This window comes from Carassius carassius, chromosome 48 (assembly GCF_963082965.1).
Source record: "Carassius carassius chromosome 48, fCarCar2.1, whole genome shotgun sequence".
Taxonomy (NCBI): domain Eukaryota; kingdom Metazoa; phylum Chordata; class Actinopteri; order Cypriniformes; family Cyprinidae; genus Carassius; species Carassius carassius.
In genome coordinates, this window is record NC_081802.1 from 23,250,240 (window position 1) to 23,266,896 (window position 16,657).

Below are 16,657 nucleotides of genomic sequence, written 5' to 3' on the forward strand. Positions count from 1 at the left end.
GAAATATTTTACACTTCGACAAACTACTCCTAGAAATTTTATGACATCAATGTTATTTTTGTTTTCAGTCTAATCTAAAGACCTGTGTGGTGTTTAGTTGTGAAGATCTTGAGTTTTCGTTAAAAGGCGTGTCCATGGCGCCGTGACGAATTTGATGTGTCGCCATGGGAATAAAAGATGTTATAACTCAGGCATAAAATGTCCGATCTTGCCCAAACTTCACATGTGTGATAAGGGTCCTGGCCTGAACAGATCTGAAGGCCAAAATTCCATTGGGTGTGGCAAAATTGCTCGATAGCGCCACCTATACACTTTGAACTGAGTGCATATACACTTTCAACGGAGTGCGCCTCAAGCTATGTTTCACGTACATGTACAAAAATCGGTACACACATGTAACACACCAATATCTACGAAAAAGTCTCTTGGTACGAAATCCGAATCCAAACAGGAAGTCAGCTATTTAGAATTTTCTCTGCAAAATTGGTGTTGTTTTTGGCATTTTCAGGGGTTGTACTTTAACGAACTCCTCCTAGAGATTTGTTTAGATCAACATCAAACTTGGTCAGTTTAATCTAAAGGCCTTTGCAAAGTTAAATTGGGAAGATCTTGAGGTTTCGTTAAAGAGAGTGTCCATGGCGGTCTGACAAATTTCGATGTTTCGCCATGAAAAAGGAAGTTGCTGTAACTCAGACATACAATGTCCAATCTGCCCCAAACTTTGCATGTTAGATAAGACTTCTGCTCTTAATAGATCTACATGCCCATATTCAATTATAGTCATAGCGCCACCTGCTGGCAAAAGAAAGTGACATATTTTACACTGAGACAAACTACTCCTAGAGATTTTTTGACATTAATGTTTTTTTTTTTTTTTGTGGTCAGTCTAATCTAAAGGCCTGTGTAATGTTAAATTGTGGCAATCTTGAGTTTTTGTTAAAGAGCGTGTCCATGGCAAAAATGACAAAATTTTATGTCTCGCCACAGCAAGAGAAGTTGTTGTAACTCAGGCATAAAATGTTTGATCTTTCCCAAACTTCACATGTTCGATAAGAGTGCAGCCCTGAACACATCTGAAGGCCAATATTTCATTATAATGATAGTGCCACCTGCTAGCAACAGGAAGATTGGCACATATATGGAATAAACATTGATATATTCTACTTATATTTATGAGTTTAAACGCATATTTCTCACCGTTCACCTATTTACTAGAGCCACTCGCTGCTGGTGAGCCCGGGTGCGAGGGCCCGTTCATCGCTGCTTGCAGCTTTAATTATTATTATTATTATTATTATTATTATTATTATTATTCTCTAAGATGAATCGCATTTTTGAGAGCCTAAACATGCTCACAGTCATGAAACTTTGCACACACCTCAGAACTGGCGAAAATTTACGTCTGATATGGGTTTCAGAAGTGGGTGTGGCAAAATGGCTCGACAGCGCCACCTATACACGTTCAACGGTGTGCGCCTCGAGCTACATTTCACGTACATATATGAAAATTGGTATACACATGTATCTCTCCAATACCTACAAAAAAGTCTCTTGGAGCATAATCCGAAACCCAACAGGAAGTCGGTTATTTTTAATTTTATGAGCAAATTTTGTGTCATTTTTGTCATTTCCATGCGTTGTATTTTAACGAACTCCTCCTAGAGATTAATTCAGATCAACACCAAAGTTGGTATGCCTAATCTAAAGGCCTTTGCGATGTTAAATTGCGAAGATTTTGAGTTTTCGTTAAAGGGCGTGTCCGTGGCGGCCTGGCGAATTTCGATGATTCGCCATGAAAAATGAAGTTGCTATAACTCAGACATACAATGTCCAATGTGTCCAAAACTTCACATGTTTAATAAGACTCCTGACCTGAACAGATTGACATGCCCATATTCAGTTATAGTCATAGCGCCACCTATAGGCAACAGGAAGTGACATATTTTACACTTCGACAGACTACTCCTAGAAATTTATTGACATCAATGTCTTTTTTATAATCTAAAGGCCTGTGCAATGTTAAATTGTGAAGATCTTGAGTTTTCGTTAAGGGGCGTGTCCATGGCGCCGTGACAAAATTCAAAGTCTCGCCATGGGAATAAAAGATGTTATAACTCAGGTATAAAATGTCCGATCTTCCCCTAACTTCACATGTGTGATAAGGGTCCTGGCCTGAACAGATCTGAAGGCCAATATTCCATTGGGTGTGGCAAAATGGCTTGATAGCGCCACCTATACACTTTCAACTGAGTGCATATACACTTTCAATGGAGTGCGCATCAAGCTATGTTTCACGTACATGTACAAAAATCGGTACACACATGTAACACACCAATATCTACGAAAAAGTCTCTTGGTACGAAATCCGAATCCAAACAGGAAGTCAGTTATTTAGAATGGTCTCTGCAAAATTGGTGTTGTTTTTGGCATTTTCAGGGGTTGTACTTTAACGAACTCCTCCTAGAGATTTATTCAGATCAGCATCAAACTTGGTCAGTTAAATCTAAAGGCCTTTGCGATGTTAAATTGGGAAGATCTTGAGATTTCGTTAAAGGGAGTGTCCATGGCGGCCTGACAAATTTTGATGTTTCGCCATGAAAAGGAAGTTGCTGTAACTCAGACATACAATGTCCAATCTGCCCTAAACTTTGCATGTTAGATAAGACTTCTGCCCTTAACAGATCTACATGCCCATATTCAATTATAGTCATAGCGCCACCTGCTGGCAACAGGAAGTGACATATTTTACACTGAGATAAACTACTCCTAGAGATTTTTTGACATTAATGTATTTTTGTGGTCAGTCTAATCTAAAGGCCTGTGTAATGTTAAATTGTGGCAATCTTGAGTTTTTGTTAAAGAGCGTGTCCATGGCAAAAATGACAAAATTTGATGTCTCGCCACAGCAAGAGAAGTTGTTGTAACTCAGGCATAAAATGTTTGATCTTCCCCAAACTTCACATGTTCGATAAGAGTGCAGCCCTGAACACATCTGAAGGCCAATATTCCATTATAATGATAGCGCCACCTGCTGGCAACAGGAAGATTGGAACATAAATGGAATAAACATTGATATATTCTAATTATATTTATGAGTTTAAATGCATATTTCTCACCGTTCACCTATTTACTAAAGCCACTCGCTGCCGGTGAGCCCGGGTGCGAGGGCCCGTTCATCGCTGCTTGCAGCTTTAATTAGGGCCCGAGCACCGAGGAGTGAGGACCCTCTTGGAATTGCTCCGTTTATTATTAGGGCCCGAGCACCGATGGTGTGAGGACCCTCTTGGAATTGCTCCGTTTATTATTATTATTATTATTATTATTATTATTATTATTAGGGCCCGAGCACCGATGGTGTGAGGACCCTCTTGGAATTGCTCCATTTATTATTATTATTATTATTATTATTATTATTATTATTATTATTATTATTATTATTATTATTATTCTCTAAGATGAATCGCATTTTTGAGAGCCTAAACATGCTCGAAAAGTCATGAAACTTTGCACACACCTCAGAACTGGCGAAAATTTACGTCTGATGTGGGTGTGGCAAAATGGCTCGACAGCGCCACCTATACACGTTCAACGGTGTGCGCCTCGAGCTCCGTTTAAAGTCCATGTACAAAAATCGGTACACACATGTAACACACCAGTACCTACAAAAAAGTATCTTGGTACGAAATCCTAATCCCAACAGGAAGTCGGTTATTTTGAAATTTCTCTGCAAAATAGTGTTGTTTTTGCCATTTTCAGGGGTTGTACTTTAACGAACTCCTCCTAGAGATTTATTCGGATGAACACCAAACTTGGTCAGTGTAATCTAAAGCCATTTGCGATGTTAAATTGCGAAGGACTTGAGGTTTCGTTAAAGGGCGTGTCCATGGCGGCCTGACAAATTTCGATGTTTCGCCATGAAAAAGGAAGTTGCTGTAACTCAGACATACAATGTCCAATCTGCCCCAAACTTTACATGTTGGATAAGACTCTTGACCTGAACAGATCTACATGCCAATATTCAGTTATAGTCATAGCGCCACCTATTGGCAACAGGAAGTGAAATATTTTACACTGCGACAAACTACTCCTAGAAATTTTATGAAATCAATGTTATTTTTGTGGTCAGTCTAATCTAAAGACCTGTGTGATGTTTAGTTGTGAAGATCTTGAGTTTTCGTTAAAAGGCGTGTCCATGGCGCCGTGACGAAGTTTGATGTGTCGCCATGGGAATAAAAGATGTTATAACTCAGGCATAAAATGTCCGATCTTGCCCAAACTTCACATGTGTGATAAGGGTCCTGGCCTGAACAGATCTGAAGGCCAATATTCCATTGGGTGTGGCAAAATGGCTCGATAACGCCACCTATACATTTTCAACAGAGTGCATATACACTTTTAACGGAGTGCGCCTCAAGGTATGTTTCACGTACATGTACAAAAATCGGTACACACATGTACCACACCAATATCTACGAAAAAGTCTCTTGGTACAAAATCCGAATCCAAACAGGAAGTGAGTTATTTAGAATTTTTTCTGCAAAATTGGTGTTGTTTTTGGCATTTTCAGGGGTTGTACTTTAACGAACTCCTCCTAGAGATTTATTCAGATCAACATCAAACTTGGTCAGTTAAATCTAAAGGTCTTTGCGAAGTTAAATTGGGAAGATCTTGAGGTTTCGTTAAAGGGAGTGTCCATGGCGGCCTGACAAATTTCGATGTTTCGCCATGAAAAAGGAAGTTGCTGTAACTCAGACATACAATGTCCAATCTGCCCCAAACTTTGAATGTTAGATAAGACTTCTGCCCTTAACAGATCTACATGCCCATATTCAATTATAGTCATAGCGCGACCTGCTGGCAACAGGAAGTGACATATTTTACGCTGAGACAAACTACTCCTAGAGATTTTTTGACATTAATGTATTTTTGTGGTCAGTCTAATCTAAAGGCCTGTGTACTGTTAAATTGTGGCAATCTTGAGTTTTTGTTGAAGAGCGTGTCCATGGCAAAAATGACACAATTTGATGTCTCGCCACAGCAAGAGAAGTTGTTGTAACTCGGGCATAAAATGTTTGATCTTCCCCAAACTTCACATGTTCGATAAGAGTGCAGCCCTGAACACATCTGAAGGCCAATATTCCATTATAGTGATAACGCCACCTGCTGGCAACAGCAAGATTTGCACATATATGGAATAAACATGGATATATTCTACTTATATTTATGAGTTTAAACGCATATTTCTCACCGTTCACCTATTTACTAGAGCCACTCGCTGCCGGTGAGCCCGGGTGCGAGGGCCCGTTCATCGCTGCTTGCAGCTTTAATTAGGGCCCGAGCACCGATGGTGTGAGGACCCTCTTGGAATTGCTCCGTTTTTTATTATTATTATTATTATTAGGGCCCGATCACCGATGGTGTGAGGACCCTCTTGGAATTGCTCCATTTATTATTATTATTATTATTATTATTATTATTATTATTATTTTTATTATTATTATTATTATTATTCTCCAGGATGAATCGCATTTTTGAGGGCCTAAACATACTCAAAAAGTCATGAAACTTTGCACACACCTCAGAACCGGCGAAAATGTACATCTGATATGGGTTTCAGAAGTGGGTGTGGCAAAATGGCTCGACAGCGCCACCTATACACGTTCAACGGTGTGCGCCTCGAGCTATGTTTCACGTACATGTATGAAAATCGGTACACACATGTAACTCTCCAATAACTACAAAAAAATATCTTGGAGCAAAATCCAAAACCCAACAGGAAGTCGGTTATTTTTAATTTTATGAGCAAATTTTGTGTCATTTTTGTCATTTCCATGCGTTGTATTTTAACGAACTCCTCCTAGAGATTAATTCAGATCAACACCAAAGTTGGTATGCCTAATCTAAAGGCCTTTGCGATGTTAAATTGCGAAGATTTTGAGTTTTCGTTAAAGGGCGTGTCCGTGGCGGCCTGGCGAATTTCGATGATTCGCCATGAAAAAAGAAGTTGCTATAACTCAGACATACAATGTCCAATGTGTCCAAAACTTCACATGTTTAATAAGACTCCTGACCTGAACAGATTGACATGCCCATATTCAGTTATAGTCATAGCGCCACCTATAGGCAACAGGAAGTGACATATTTTACACTGCGACTAACTACTCCTAGAAACTTTATGACATCAATGTCTTTGTTGTGGTCAGTCTAATCTAAAGGCCTGTGCGATGTTAAATTGTGAAGATCTTGAGTTTTCGTTAAAAGGCGTGTCCATGGCGCCATGACGAAGTTCGATGTCTCGCAAAGGGAATAAAAGATGTTATAACTCAGGCATAAAATGTCCGATCTTGCCCAAACTTCACATGTGTGATAAGAGTCCTGGCCTGAACACATCTGTAGGCCAATATTCCATAGGGTGTGGCAAAATGGCTCGATAGCGCCACCTATACACTTTCAACATAGCGCGCCTCGAGCTCCGTTTCAAGTACATGTACAAAAATCGGTACACACATGTAACACACCAGTACCTACAAAAAAGTCTCTTGGTACGAAATCCTAATAGGAATCCCAACAGGAAGTCGGTTATTTTGAAATTTCCCTGCAAAATTGGCGTTGTTTTTGCCATTTTCAGGGGTTGTACTTTAACGAACTCCTCCTAGAGATTTATTCGGATGAACACCAAACTTGGTCAGTGTAATCTAAAGCCATTTGCGATGTTAAATTGCGAAGGACTTGAGGTCTTGTTAAAGGGCGTGTCCATGGCGGCCTGACAAATTTCGATGTTTCGCCATGAAAAAGGAAGTTGCTGTAACTCAGACATACAAAGTCCAATCTGCCCCAAACTTCACATGTTGGATAAGACTCTTGACCTGAACAGATCTACATGCCAATATTCAGTTATAGTCATAGCACCACCTATTGGCAACAGGAAGTGAAATATTTTACACTGCGACAAACTACTCCTAGAAATTTTATGACATCAATGTTATTTTTGTGGTCAGTCTAATCTAAAGACCTGTGTGATGTTTAGTTGTGAAGATCTTGAGTTTTCGTTAAAGGCGTGTCCATGACGCCGTGACGAAGTTCGATGTGTCGCCATGGGAATAAAAGATGTTATAACTCAGGCATAAAATGTCCGATCTTGCCCAAACTTCACATGTGTGATAAGGGTCCTGGCCTGAACAGATCTGAAGGCCAATATTCCATTGGGTGTGGCAAAATGGCTCGATAGCGCCACCTATACATTTTCAACAGAGTGCATATACACTTTTAACGGAGTGCGCCTCAAGCTATGTTTCACGTACATGTACAAAAATCGGTACACACATGTAACACACCAATATCTACGAAAAAGTCTCTTGGTACAAAATCCGAATCCAAACAGGAAGTCAGTTATTTAGAATTTTCTCTGCAAAATTGGTGTTGTTTTTGGCATTTTCAGGGGTTGTACTTTAACGAACTCCTCCTAGAGAGATTTATTCAGATCAACACCAAACTTGGTCAGTTAAATCTAAAGGCCTTTGCGATGTTAAATTGCGAAGATCTTGAGGTTTCGTTAAAGGGCGTGTCAATGGCGGCCTGACAAATTTCGATGTTTCGCCATGAAAAAGGAAGTTGCTGTAACTCAGACATACAATGTCCAATCTGCCCCAATCTTCACATGTTAGATAAGACTTCTGCTCTTAACAGATCTACATGCCCATATTCAGTTATAGTCATAACGCCACCTGCTGGCAACAGGAAGTGACATGTTTTACGCTGCGACAAACTACTCCTAGAAATCTTTTGACATTAATGTATTTTTGTTGTCAGTTCTAATCTAAAGGCCTGTGCAATGTTAAATTGTGGAGATCTTCAGTTTTTGTTAAAGGGCGTGTCCATGGCGCCATGACAAAATTTGATGTCTCGCCACAGCAAGAGTTGTTGTAGTAACTCAGGCATAAAATGTTCAATCTTCCCCAAACTCCACATGTTCGTTAAGAGTGCAGCCCTGAACACATCTGAAGGCCAATATTCCATTATAATGATAGCGCCACCTGCTGGCAACAGGAAGACTGGCACATATAAATGATTTTGACATATTCCACTTATATTTACGACTTTAAATGCATATATCTCACCGTTCGCCAATTTACTAAAGCCTCTCGCTGGCGGTGAGCCCGGGTGCGAGGGCCCGTTCATCGCTGCTTGCAGCTTTAATTATTATTATTATTATTCTTCTCTAAGATGAATCGCATTTTTGAGAGCCTAAACATGCTCGAAAAGTCATGAAACTTTGCACACACCTCAGAACTGGCGAAAATTTACGTCTGATATGGGTTTCAGAAGTGGGTGTGGCAAAATGGCTCGACAGCGCCACCTATACACGTTCAACAGTGTGCGCCTCAAGCTACGTTTCACGTACATGTATGAAAATTGGTATACACATGTTTCTCTCCAATACCTACAAAAAAGTCTCTTGAAGCAAAATCCGAAACCCAAAAGGAAGTCGGTTATTTTTAATTTTATGAGCAAATTTTGTGTCATTTTTGTCATTTCCATGCGTTGTATTTTAACGAACTCCTCCTAGAGATTAATTAAGATCAACACCAAAGTTGGTATGCCTAATCTAAAGGCCTTTGCGATGTTAAATTGCGATGATTTTGAGTTTTCGTTAAAGGGCGTGTCCGTGGTGGCCTGGCGAATTTCGATGATTCGCCATGAAAAATGAAGTTGCTATAACTCAGACATACAATGTCCAATGTGTCCAAAACTTCACATGTTTAATAAGACTCCTGACCTGAACAGATACACATGCCCATATTCAGTTATAGTCATAGCGCCACCTATAGGCAACAGGAAGTGACATATTTTACACTGCGACTAACTACTCCTAGAAATTTTATGACATCAATGTCTTTTTTATGGTCAGTCTAATCTAAAGGCCTGTGCGATGTTAAATTGTGAAGATCTTGAGTTTTCGTTAAAAGGCGTGTCCATGGCGCAATGAAGAAGTTCGATGTCTCGCCAAGGGAATATAATATGTTATAACTCAGGCATAAAATGTCCGATCTTCCCCAAACTTCACATGTGTGATAAGAGTCCTGGCCTGAACACATCTGTAGGCCAATATTCCATCGGGTGTGGCAAAATGGCTCGATAGCGCCACCTATACACTTTCAACATAGCGCGCCTCGAGCTCCGTTTCAAGTACATGTACAAAAATCGGTACACACATGTAACACACCAGTACCTACAAAAAAGTCTCTTGGTACGAAATCCTAATCCCAACAGGAAGTCGGTTATTTTGAAATTTCCCTGCAAAATTGGCGTTGTTTTTGCCATTTTCAGGGGTTGTACTTTAACGAACTCCTCCTAGAGATTTATTCAGATGAACACCAAACTTGGTCAGTGTAATCTAAAGCCATTTGCGATGTTAAATTGTGAAGGACTTGAGGTTTCGTTAAAGGGCGTGTCCATGGCGGCCTGACAAATTTCGATGTTTCGCCATGAAAAAGGAAGTTGCTGTAACTCAGACATACAATGTCCAATCTGCCCCAAACTTCACATGTTGGATAAGACTTTTGACCTGAACAGATCTACATGCCAATATTCAGTTATAGTCATAGCGCCACCTATTGGCAACAGGAAGTGAAATATTTTACACTGCGACAAACTACTCCTAGAAATTTTATGACATCAATGTTATTTTTGTGGTCAGTCTAATCTAAAGACCTGTGTGATGTTTAGTTGTGAAGATCTTGAGTTTTCGTTAAAAGGCGTGTCCATGGCGCCGTGACGAAGTTTGATGTGTCGCCATGGGAATAAAAGATGTTATAACTCAGGCATAAAATGTCCGATCTTGCCCAAACTTCACATGTGTGATAAGGGTCCTGGCCTGAACAGATCTGAAGGCCAATATTCCATTGGGTGTGGCAAAATGCCTCGATAGCGCCACCTATACATTTTCAACAGAGTGCATATACACTTTTAACGGAGTGCGCCTCAAGCTATGTTTCACGTACATGTACAAAAATCGGTACACACATGTAACACACCAATATCTACGAAAAAGTCTCTTGGTACAAAATCCGAATCCAAACAGGAAGTCAGTTATTTAGAATTTTCTCTGCAAAATTGGTGTTGTTTTTGGCATTTTCAGGGGTTGTACTTTAACGAACTCCTCCTAGAGATTTATTCAGATCAACATCAAACTTGGTCAGTTAAATCTAAAGGCCTTTGCGAAGGTAAATTGGGAAGATCTTGAGGTTTCGTTAAAGGGAGTGTCCATGGCGGCCTGACAAATTTCGATGTTTCGCCATGAAAAAGGAAGTTGCTGTAACTCAGACATACAATGTCCAATCTGCCCCAAACTTCACATGTTAGATAAGACTTCTGCCCTTAACAGATCTACATGCCCATATTCAGTTATAGTCATAGTGCCACCTGCTGGCAACAGGAAGTGACATGTTTTACGCTGCGACAAACTACTCCTAGAAATTTTTTGAAATTAATGTATTTTTTTGTGGTCAGTCTAATCTAAAGGCCTGTGCAATGTTAAATTGTGGAGATCTTCAGTTTTTGTTAAAGGGCGTGTCCATGGCGCCATGACAAAATTTGATGTCTCGCCACAGCAAGAGAAGTTGTTGTAACTCAGGCATAAAATGTTCGATCTTCCCCAGACTCTGCATGTTCGATAAGAGTCCTGGCCTGAACACATCTGAAGGCCAATTTTCCACTATAATGATAGCGCCACCTGCTGGCAACAGAAAGATTGGCACATATATGGAATAAACATTGATATATTCCACTTATATTTATGAGTTTAAATGCATATTTCTCACCGTTCACCTATTTACTAAAGCCACTCGCTGCCGGTGAGCCCAGGTGCGAGGGCCCGTTCATCGCTGCTTGCAGCTTTAATTATTATTATTATTATTATTATTATTATTATTCTCTAAGATGAATCGAATTTTTGAGAGCCTAAACATGCTCAAAAAGTCATGAAACTTTGCACACACCTCAGAACTGGCGAAAATTTACGTCTGATATGGGTTTCAGAAGTGGGTGTGGCAAAATGGCTCGACAGCGCCACCTATACACATTCAACGGTGTGCGCCTCGAGCTACGTTTCACGTACATATATGAAAATTGGTATACACATGTATCTCTCCAATACCTACAAAAAAGTCTCTTGGAGCAAAATCCGAAACCCAACAGGAAGTCGGTTATTTTTAATTTTATGAGCAAATTTTGTGTCATTTTTGTCATTTCCATGCGTTGTATTTTAACGAACTCCTCCTAGAGATTAATTCAGATCAACACCAAAGTTGGTATGCCTAATCTAAAGGCCTTTGCGATGTTAAATTGTGAAGATTTTGAGTTTTCGTTAAAGGGCGTGTCCGTGGCGGCCTGGCGAATTTCGATGATTCGCCATGAAAAATGAAGTTGCTATAACTCACACATACAATGTCCAATGTGTCCAAAACTTCATATGTTTAATAAGACTCCTGACCTGAACAGCTTGACATGCCCATATTCAGTTATAGTCATAGCGCCACCTATAGGCAACAGGAAGTGACATATTTTACACTGCGACTAACTACTCCTAGAACTTTTATGACATCAATGTCTTTTTTGTGGTCAGTCTAATCTAAAGGCCTGTGCGATGTTAAATTGTGAAGATCTTGAGTTTTCGTTAAAAGGCGTGTCCATGGCGCCATGACGAAGTTCGATGTCTCGCCAAGGGAATAAAATATGTTATAACTCAGGCATAAAATGTCCGATCTTACCCAAACTACACATGTGTGATAATAGTCCTGGCCTGAACACATCTGTAGGCCAATATTCCATCGGGTGTGGCAAAATGTCTCGATAGCGCCACCTAAACACTTTCAACATAGCGCGCCTCGAGCTCCGTTTAAAGTCCATGTACAAAAATCGGTACACACATGTAACACACCAGTACCTACAAAAAAGTCTCTTGGTACGAAATCCTAATCACAACAGGAAGTCAGTTATTTTAAAATTTCCCTGCAAAATTGGCATTGTTTTTGCCATTTTCAGGGGTTGCACTTTAACGAACTCCTCCTAGAGATTTATTCGGATGAACACCAAACTTGGTCAGTTAAATCTAAAGGCCTTTGCGATGTTAAATTGCGAAGGACTTGAGGTTTCGTTAAAGGGCGTGTCCATGGCGGCCTGACAAATTTCGATGTTTTGCCATGAAAAAGGAAGTTGCTGTAACTCAGACATACAATATCCAATCTGCCCCAAACTTCACATGTTGGATAAGACTCTTGACCTGAACAGATCTACATGCCAATATTCAGTTATAGTCATAGCGCCACCTATTGGCAACAGGAAGTTAAATATTTTACACTGCGACAAACTACTCCTAGAAATTTTATGACATCAATGTTATTTTTGTGGTCAGTCTAATCTAAAGACCTGTGTGATGTTTAGTTGTGAAGATCTTGAGTTTTCGTTAAAAGACGTGTCCATGGCGCCGTGACGAAGTTTGATGTGTCGCCATGGGAATAAAAGATGTTATAACTCAGGCATAAAATGTCCGATCTTGCCCAAACTTCACATGTGTGATAAGGGTCCTGGCCTGAACAGATCTGAAGGCCAATATTCCATTGGGTGTGGCAAAATGGCTCGATAGCGCCACCTATACACTTTCAACGGAGTGCACCTCGAGCTATGTTTCACGTACATGTACAAAAATCGGTACACACATGTAACACACCTATATCTACGAAAAAGTCTCTTGGTACAAAATCCGAATCCAAACAGGAAGTCAGTTATTTAGAATTTTCTCTGCAAAATTGGTGTTGTTTTTGGCATTTTCAGGGGTTGTACTTTAACGAACTCCTCCTAGAGATTTATTCAGATCAACATCAAACTTGGTCAGTTAAATCTAAAGGCCTTTGCGATGTTAAATTGGGAAGATCTTGAGATTTCGTTAAAGGGAGTGTCCATGGCGGCCTGACAAATTTCGATGTTTCGCCATGAAAAAGGAAGTTGCTGTAACTCAGACATACATTGTCCAATCTGCCCCAAACTTCGCATGTTAGATAAGACTTCTGCCCTTAACAGATCTACATGCCCATATTCAATTATAGTCATAGTGCCACCTGCTGGCAACAGGAAGTGACATATTTTACGCTGAGACAAACTACTCCAAGAGATTTTTTGACATTAATCTATGATTGTGGTCAGTCTAATCTAAAGGCCTGTGTAATGTTAAATTGTGGCAATCTTGAGTTTTTGTTAAAGAGCGTGTCCATGGCAAAAATGACAAAATTTGATGTCTCGCCACAGCAAGAGAAGTTGTTGTAACTCAGGCATAAAATGTTTGATCTTCCCCAAACTTCACATGTTCGATAAGAGTGCAGCCCTGAACACATCTGAAGGCCAATATTCCATTATAATGATAGCGCCACCTGCTGGCAACAGGAAGATTGGAACATATATGGAATAAACATTGATATATTCTACTTATATTTATGAGTTTAAATGCATATTTCTCACCGTTCACCTATTTACTAAAGCCACTCGCTGCCGGTGAGCCCGGGTGCGAGGGCCCGTTCATCGCTGCTTGCAGCTTTAATTATTATTATTATTATTCTTCTCCAGAATGAATCGCATTTTTGAAGGCCTAAACATACTCAAAAAGTCATGAAACTTTGCACACACCTCAGAACCGGCTAAAATGTACATCTGATATGGGTTTCAGAAGTGGGTGTGGCAAAATGGCTCGACAGCGCCACCTATACATGTTCAACGGTGTGCGCCTCGAGCTATGTTTCACGTACATGTATGAAAATCGGTACACACATATAACTCTCCAATACCTACAAAAAAGTCTCTTAGAGCAAAATTCTAAACCCAACAGGAAGTCGGTTATTTTTAATATTATGAGCAAATTTTGTGTCATTTTTGCCATTTCCATGCGTTGTATTTTAACGAACTCCTCCTAGAGATTAATTCAGATCAACACCAAAGTTGGTATGCCTAATCTAAAGGCCTTTGCGATGTTAAATTGCGAAGATTTTGAGTTTTCGTTATAGGGCGTGTTCGTGGCTGCCTGGCAAATTTCGATGATTCGCCATGAAAAATGAAGTTGCTATAACTCAGACATACAATGTCCAATGTGCCCAAAACTTCACATGTTTAATAAGACTCCTGACCTGAACATATTTACATGCCCATATTCAGTTATAGTCATAGCGCCACCTATAGGCAACAGGAAGTGACATATTTTACACTTCGACAGACTACTCCTAGAAATTTTTTGACATCAATGTCTTTTTTATGTTCAGTATAATCTAAAGGCCTGTGCAATGTTAAATTGTGAAGATCTTGAGTTTTCGTTAAGGGGCGTTTTCATGGCGCCGTGACAAAATTCAAAGTCTCGCCATGGGAATAAAAGATGTTATAACTCAGGCATAAAATGTCCGATCTTCCCCAAACTTCACAAGTGTGATAAAAGTCCTGGCCTGAACAGATCTGAAGGCCAATATTCCATCGGGTGTGGCAAAATGGCTCGATAGCGCCACCTATACACTTTCAACGGAGTGCACCTCGAGCTATGTTTCACGTACATGTACAAAAATTGGTACACACATGTAACACACCAATACCTACAAAAAAGTCTCTTGGTACGAAATCCTAATCCCAACAGGAAGTCGGTTATTTTGAATTTTCCCTGCAAAATTGGTGTTGTTTTTGCCATTTTCAGGGGTTGTACTTTAACGAACTCCTCCTAGAGATTTATTCAGATGAACACCAAACTTGGTCAGTGTAATCTAAAGCCATTTGCGATGTTAAATTGCGAAGGACTTGAGGTTTCGTTAAAGGGCGTGTCCATGGCGGCCTGACAAATTTCGATGATTCGCCATGAAAAATGAAGTTGCTATAACTCAGACATACAATGTCCAATGTGCCCAAAACTTCACATGTTTAATAAGACTCCTGACCTGAACATATTTACATGCCCATATTCAGTTATAGTCATAGCGCCACCTATAGGCAACAGGAAGTGACATATTTTACACTTCGACACACTACTCCTAGACATTTTATGACATCGATGTTATTTTTGTGGTCAGTCTAATCTAAAGACCTGTGTGATGTTTAGTTGTGAAGATCTTGAGTTTTCGTTAAAAGGCGTGTCCATGGCGCTGTGACGAAGTTCGATGTGTCGCCATGGGAATAAAAGATGTTATAACTCAGGCATAAAATGTCCGATCTTGCCCAAACTTCACATGTGTGATAAGGGTCCTGGCCTGAACAGATCTGAAGGCCAATATTCCATTGGGTGTGGCAAAATGGCTCGATAGCGCCACCTATACACTTTCAACTGAGTGCATATACACATTCAACGGAGTGCGCCTCAAGCTATGTTTCACGTACATGTACAAAAATCGGAACAAACATGTAACACACCAATATCTACGAAAAAGTCTCTTGGTACGAAATCCGAATCCAAACAGGAAGTCAGTTATTTAGAATGTTCTGTGCAAAATTGGTGTTGTTTTTGGCATTTTCAGGGGTTGTACTTTAACGAACTCCTCCTAGAGATTTATTCAGATCAACATCAAACTTGGTCAGTTACATCTAAAGGCCTTTGCGAAGTTAAATTGGGAAGATCTTGAGATTTCGTTAAAGGGAGTGTCCATGGCGGCCTGGCAAATTTCGATGTTTCGCCATGAAAAAGGAAGTTGCTGTAACTCAGACATACAATGTCCAATCTGCCCCAAACTTCGCATGTTAGATAAGACTTCTGCCCTTAACAGATCTACATGCCCATATTCAATTATGGTCATAGCGCCACCTGCTGGCAACAGGAAGTGACATATTTTACGCTGAGACAAACTACTAGAGATTTTTTGACATTAATGTATTTTTGTGGTCAGTCTAATCTAAAGGCCGGTGTAATGTTAAATTGTGGCAATCTTGAGTTTTTGTTAAAGGGTGCGTCCATGGCACCATGACAAAATTTGATGTCTTGCCACAGGAAAAGAAGTTGTTGTAACTCAGGCATAAAATGTCCGATCTTCCCCAAACTTCACATTTGTGATAAGAGTCCTGGCCTGAACACATCTGAAGGCCAATATTCCATTATAATGATAGCGCCACCTGCTGGCAACAAGAAGACTGGCACATATAAATGATTTTGACATATTCCACTTATATTTACGACTTTAAATGCATATATCTCGCCGTTCGCCAATTTACTAAAGCCTCTCGCTGGCGGTGAGCCCGGGTGCAAGGGCCCGTTCATCGCTGCTTGCAGCTTTAATTATTATTATTATTATTATTATTATTATTATTATTCTCCAAGATGAATCGCATGTTTGAGAGCCTAAACATGCTCGAAAAGTCATGAAACTTTGCACACACCTCTGAACTGGCGAAAATTTACGTCTGATGTGGGAGTGGCAAAATGGCTCGACAGCACCACCTATACACGTTCAACGGTGTGCGCCTCGAGCTACGTTTCACGTACATTTATGAAAATCGGTATACACATGTATCTCTCCAATACCTAAAAAAAAGTCTCTTGGAGCAAAATCCGATACCCAACAGGAAGTCGGTTATTTTTAATTTTATGAGCAAATTTTGTGTCATTTTTGTCAGTTCCATGCGTTGTATTTTAACGAACTCCTCCTAG